Genomic DNA, 7,182 nt, shown 5'->3' with positions numbered 1-7,182 from the left:
AGAAGAAGGTATATCCTTTTCTTTAGGATAGAATGTTCTATAAATATCTGTTAAGTCCATTTGGGTCATGACTTCTCTTAGTCTGTCTACGTCTCTGTTTAATTTTTGTTTCCATGATCTGTCCATTGATGAGAGTGGGGTGTTGAAATCTCCTACTATTATTGTGTGAGGTGCAATGTGTGTTTTGAGCTTTAGTAAGGTTTCTTTTACGTATGTATGTGACCTTGTATTTGGGCCATAGATATTTAGGTTTGAGAGTTCATCTTGGTGGATTTTTCCTTTGATGAATATGAAGTGTCCTTCCTTATCTTTTTTGTTGAATTTTAGTTGAAAATTGATTTTATTTGATATTAGAATGGCTACTCCAGCTTGCTTCTTCCAACCATTTGCTTGGAAAGTTGTTTTCCAGCCTTTCACTCTGAGGTAGTGTTTGTCTTTGTCTCTGAGGTGTGTTTCCTGTAGGCAGCAGAATTCAGGGTCCTCGTTGCATATCCAGTTTGTTAATCTATGTCTTTTTATTGGGGAGTTGAGGTCATTGATTTTGAGAGATATTAAGGAATAGTGATTATTGCTTCCTGTTATATTCATATTTGGATATGAGGTTATGTTTGTGTGCTTTTCTTCTCTTTGTTTTGTTGCCAAGATGATTAGTTTCTTGCTTCTTCTAGGGTATAGCTTGCCTCCGTATGTTGGGCTTTACCATTTATTATCCTTTGTAGTGCTGGATTTGTAGAAAGATATTGTGTAAATTTGGTTTTGTCATGGAATATCTTGGTTTATCCATCTATGTTAATTGAGAGTTTTGCAGGATACAGTAACCTGTGCTGGCATTTTTGTTCCCTTAGGTTCTGTATGACATCAGTCCAGGATCTTCTGGCCTTCATACTTTCTGGCGAAAAGCTTGTTGTGATTCTGATACGTCTGCCTTTATATGTTACTTGACCTTTTTCCCTTACTGCTTTTACTATTCTTTCTTTATTTTGTGCGTTTGGTGTTTTGACTATTATGTGACGGGAGGTGTTTCTTTTCTGGTCCAATCTATTTGGAGTTCTGTAGGCTTCTTGTATGCCTATGGGTATCTCTTTTTTTAGGTTAGGGAAGTTTTCTTCTATGATTTTGTTGAAGATATTTACTGGTCCTTTGAGCTGGGAGTCTTCACTCTCTTTTATACCTATTATCCTTAGGTTTGATCTTCTCATTGTGTCCTGGATTTCCTGTATGGTTTGGACCAGTAGCTTCTTTCGCTTTACATTATCTTTGACAGTTGAGTCAATGATTTCTATGGAATCTTCTGCTCCTGAGATACTCTCTTCCATCTATTGTATTCAGTTGGTGAAGCTCGTATATACAGCTCCCTGTCTCTTCTTTTGGTTTTCTATATCCAGGGTTGTTTCCATGTGTTCTTTCTTGATTGCTTCTACTTCCATTTTTAATTCCTTCAACTGTTTGATTGTGTTTTCTTGGAATTCTTTCAGGTATTTTTGCGATTCCTCTCTGTAGGCTTCTACTTGTTCTCTAACGGAGTTCCTCACGTCTTTCTTGAAGTCCTCCAGCATCATGATCAAATATGATATTGAAACTAGGTCTTGCTTTTCTGGTGTGTTTGGATATTCTGTGTTTGCTTTGGTGGGAGAATTGGGCTCCAATGATTCCATGTAGTATTGTTTTCTGTTGCTTGGGTTCCTGTGCTTGCCTCTCGCCATCAGATTATATCTAGTGTTACTTTGTTCTGCTATTTCTGACAGTGGCTAGACTGTCCTATATGCCTGTGTCAGCAGTGCTGTAGACCTGTTTTCCTGTTTTCTTTCAGCCAGTTATGGGGACAGAGTGTTCTGCTTTTGGGCGTGAAGTTTTTCCTATCTACAGGTCTTCAGCTGTTCCTGTGGGCCTGTGTCTGGAGTTCACCAGGCAGGTCACTTGCAGCAGAAAAGTTGGTCTTACCTGTGGTCCGGAGGCTCAAGTTTGCTCGTGAGTTGTTTTCCTCTGGCATCAGAGATGTGTGCAGAGTGCAGTCTCTTCTGGTTTCCCAGGCGTGTCTGCCTCTCTGAAGGTTTAACTCTTCCTCCCACAGGGATTTGGGTGCAGAAAACTGTTTATCCAGTAGGTCCCTTCAGATTATGGCGGTGTCTCAGACGCAGTGATCCTGCTGCTCCTTGGCCCTCCTCTACAGGAACCCAGAGGCTGTATACATTTTCCTCTTGGGTCAGGGATGTGGGCAGGGGTGGGCAGTGTTGGTGGTCTCTTCCGCTCTGCAGCCTCAGGAGTATCCACCTGACCAGGTGGTGAGGTCTCTCTACCACGGGGTTTGGGAGCAGAGAGCTGCTGCGGGCTGGGATCTGCGTGTTTGGGACTCCAGGTAAACAGCAGAAGTGTCCGGTCTTAGAGGAATTTTGCCTCTGTGTGTCCTGAGTTCACCAGGTAGGTCTCTTGCAGCAGAAAAGTTGGTCTTACCTGTGGTCCCGAGGCTCAAGTTTGCTCGTGCGGTGCTGCCTACGAGCTCTCCGCGGCGGCAGCAACCAGGAAGCCACAATTTTTCTTTGCTGAATTACTGCCTCGCATTTCAGGTTCTGTTTTGGGAAGTTCTGGATTTCACAAATTCCACAATTGGGTGACCATTGTAAGAGAATTTCTAGATTCATCAGCATCCCTAGTTGAGTACTTTTTTCTAATGTTATATTAATTTTTCTGTATTTTGGAAAGACAGGTGCTTACTACAAAGCCTTAGCTGTCCTGAAAAGTCACCAGGCTGACCTGGACTTTAGAGCACCATTGGCCTTTGCCTCAGAAGGCTAAATACAACAGCAACCACACCTAACTGGGAAACTGTTCTTTAATTAACTTTCTATGTTATATTAGCTTATATATTTGACAAGTGTGTAGGTCTCCCTTTTAATCAAAGAAGCTTATCTTGCAGCAGAACAGACTATTACAGAAAAACACAGAGAATAAGCCTTGGGAGTACCTAACACACCCAATAATGCATCCACGACACAAATGGTACACTTAAATGCCAGGACATATTATGGAAGATTGTGAGTAAAGATTGTAAATCCAGAGGACAGGCATCTACTGCAAGATTTTGCCCTTTAAATGAGGCAAACTGTACATATAAACTCCCATCAATATGCTTAACTAAGTAAGTCTAGCAAAATGACACTATCAATTGCAATGTCAATGTAAATGAAGGAATTCTCCTGAATCCTCACGTCTTGATCAAGAGTTATATTGAATTAATAAAGACTGTTGATTGTAGGAGGTTTAATCTTTTCCAGGGATGAATCCCATAATAGGTTACTTAATACTAAATGGTCAGTACTAAACATGAACATATATAAATAACACAAGATGGACTCAGTAGGTTATAATTATACATAAATATAAGTACTTATGTATGCATTATGTCTAACCATAATTATTGAAAAATGAAGAGATGACAAATTTGAGCTAGAAGCTAGAAGCAACTTAGAGGTTCCTTAACTGAAACATGTATAAGACTATAGATCATCTTTACAATGTAATATTATTCAGCTACTAAAAACAAACGTATCATGAAACTTGTAGGCAAATGGATGGAACTTGAGAATATCATCCTGAATGACACTCACAAATGAACATTAGGCATAAACTACAGGGTATGCATCCTACAATACACACACACACACACACACACACACACACACACACACACACAATGGACAAAGTGAGGGCCCGTGGAAAGATGTGTGAATTTCACTCAGAAGTGCAATCAAAATAGTCACTGGGGATGGATAGAGAAAAGGACCTCAGAGGGAGAGGGGTTGAGGATGACTATGTAGCTCACAATTGGGTGTCACTTGAGAAGGTATGGGAGAGTCCTGATAATGAGAAAGGAAATTTGTGGACAGCATTTCTGTGACTAACTGGAGACAAGGAATGGGAGATGCATAGGGAAATTTGTGGGGCTGACCCTAGCTGAAATTACTACTAGTAGAGGATATAGAAACTGAAGTAGCTACCGCCTGTATCCAGACAGGACTTCCAGTGGAAGGATGGGGGCATTTGCCTACTCACAAAACCCTCAACCCAATATTTGCCTTGCCTACAAGATATGCAGGGATAAAAATGTATCAGAGACTGAAGGAAGAGCCAACCAATATGTGGTCCAACTTGTGACCCATTCCATGGAGAAAGAGCCATGCCATCCTACTTATTGATATTTTTATGTTTGCTCCTGAATGACTTCATCCAACAGCAGAGGGAAACAGATACAGCTACCCAGAGCCAAATATCAGGTGAAGCACAGGAAGTTTGTGGAAGAGTGGGGGATAGAATTCATTGAGATGAAGGTTTCAAAGATAACACTAAAAGACCTTCAAAGTCATCTAACTTTGGTCAATGGTAAGTCACAGAGATTGAATAACAAACCAAAAAGCATGCAGGGGCTAGATGTAGACCCCTTACACATTTGTATCTGATGTGCAGCTTGGTATCATGTGGGTCCTCTAACAATTAGAGCAGGTGTTGTCTTTGACTTTGTTGTTGGATGTTGGATTCCCTTCCTCTACCTATAGTTCCTAGTTGGGCCTCAGTGGGAGAGGATGTGCTGAGTCCTGCTGGGACTAGAATTCTCCAGGTTGGACCGTATCCAAGGTGGATGGTCACCCCCTTCTCTGAGGAGAAGTGGAAAAAGTAATGCAGGAGGGATTTGAAAGGAGGGTGTGATTGAGATGACTGTAATATGAATAAAAAATAAATTATAGAAAGAAAAAATCAGTAGCAATGATGGTCATGGAAATAGAGTACTGAAAGCTAGCCATATGGTTGGCTTGGCATTCAAAGGACTTTAACCAACAATTTAGTAATAGACAACTATTCTCAACTCCTAAGAAATGGATTTCTGAGCCTATGACAAATGTCTGTGACATACTTAAGGATATTTCTTTCCAAATGCTTAAATGAAGTTCATGATAATAGGGAAGAAAACCATTCAAAGAAGAGGAATGGTTTTCTCTGCCCACCGTAGAATAGCAATCCCACAGCCGTAGTCACATTTTTAGTAGGCTGAAAGACTCTGAAATCCATCTCAGTAATGAACACACAGAAACAAGTATTCTTCAAAGCCAGGTAATTAATTTTCTTGCCACAAAATATAATGTATATTATAAAATCAAATCAAATACAGGTTTTAGCAAAATTCTTAACTGTAATACACCTGCAAATTACCATGTAATCCTCTTCCACAATTTATTTTCACTTAGTAGGTCTAAGAAATCAAATCCTAAATACTCAAGTAAACTCACCCAGGTGATGCAGCATACGCTCATGCTGGCTATTTTCAAAGGTTACTCGGGATGTGGTGATTCAGAAACAGACTGAACTCATGTACTCCACAGCTGATACTTTTATTCCAGGACTATCATAGATTGAAAGCATCATAAACCTACTGTTGTAGCTCTCTATAGTTCCACATGTTCTGAACACTAACCTTCCTCCACTAACGTAGATTTCTCTATAGTTTAGTCTCTAGCTCCAGCCTATATATTTAATCAACTCCTTTTGTTTACATTGATGCTGCCTAACTGCATCATACTGTACCTAATCAGACTCATTGAAATGTGCCATTGTATTGCATTTTATTTTTATTGTTTGTACTTTAGCTGATAAAACACACAGGGCAGCATTAAGTCTGCAATAAATGTAAGTGTTGAGGTTGTAGCTGTGGAATAATTAAAAGGAATCTGTGTCTGTCCTTGAGTTACTTCCTGGACAGAGCTTTAGATCCCCTAGACTCCTCTTTCACTGTGTTGCCTCAGGAAATAGTAATTCATAGTTGTCTCTTTCAGGTTCTATATTTTTCAATATGTCTGTCATAACAGATTTCTTTGTGACCTAATTAATTTACTTACATGTGCCCAGCATTGAGCTAAGGGATTTACACAGAATTGCTCATTTCGCCTTTATATAATTCTTAGGAGGCTGCCATTATTAATCATACTTTATAAATGAGAAAATTGAACTTCCCAACCACTAAGAAATTTGCTCACATCCACAGAGCAGAAAAGTGACAGTGTTGGGAATTGAATGGAAATCTATCTGATTCCAAAGGACGTAATACCTCTACCATGGAACACTGGCACTTAAGTAGTTTTTCAGTGCTCTCTCTACTCTATGTGGCCGCTTTCTTTGAAATGGAGCTTTGTCTCTCCATGCTCTGTGTGAATGGAATGATGGGCTCAAAATTTTCCTTACAGACATGGTCAGAGAACTCATCATCAAACCTCCACACCTATAACTGATACTGACCAGGAGCAGAACATATATATATATATATATATATATATATATATATATATATATATATATATATATAGCATTCATGAAATTGAAGTGTTTCTCTATATGCCAGGAAGTCAATAATAACAAGAGGATCAGGGAATACATAAACATTTATGAACGATATCATATTTGGCCTCAAAAATTGGAAAAGAAAACATTAAATTTTGTTAACATTAATGGAGGTGTTTAAGGTACCAAGAGGAAAACAATATTATCAGTGTTTGGGAAAATAAAAGAAAAGTACACTTGAAAAAAGTATTTCTATTTCAAGAGAAACATTTTAGCAAACTTTTCAACAAATACAAGTTTAGTTCCAATGAAAATATCATAAACATGATATTACAATGTATCAGTTCAACATATCATGCTACTAGTTCTTGTTATTTGACCTCTGCTAATACATACTTTGAACTCATAAAATCCAGAGTTGAATGTCTTTTAGTAACATTTTGAGATTCTGTATTCCAGATTCCAGATATCACTGGAACCATCACAACAGTGGAAGTTTCACCATCTTTAATGAGTGTACATTTCTTAAGTCAAATGAGTAGAAACACAAACACAATGGTAATAGAATTTCTCCTCGCAAATGTAAAGAGTATGGATCCTCATAAGGGATATATCTAAAGTGCATTATTTATGTGATGTACATTATCACCTGGGAAAGCGTGGAGGCAGTGGAAACAGAATTAGCTTATATAATAGATGATTCTTTGTGCACAGATCCAAAAGCTAACAGGTGAGAGGGAATTCCAGAATTAGGAAGTAACCTTTATGTCTAATTTTATAGTTTAGTTATAATTGGGGTTTATTATATAATGTGCATTTTGACCACAACTCTGTTAAATGTGATAACCAAAAACATAA

Source organism: Rattus norvegicus, chromosome 13, assembly GCF_036323735.1.
Source record: "Rattus norvegicus strain BN/NHsdMcwi chromosome 13, GRCr8, whole genome shotgun sequence".
NCBI lineage: Eukaryota > Metazoa > Chordata > Mammalia > Rodentia > Muridae > Rattus > Rattus norvegicus.
This window is presented reverse-complemented; position numbering follows the sequence as displayed.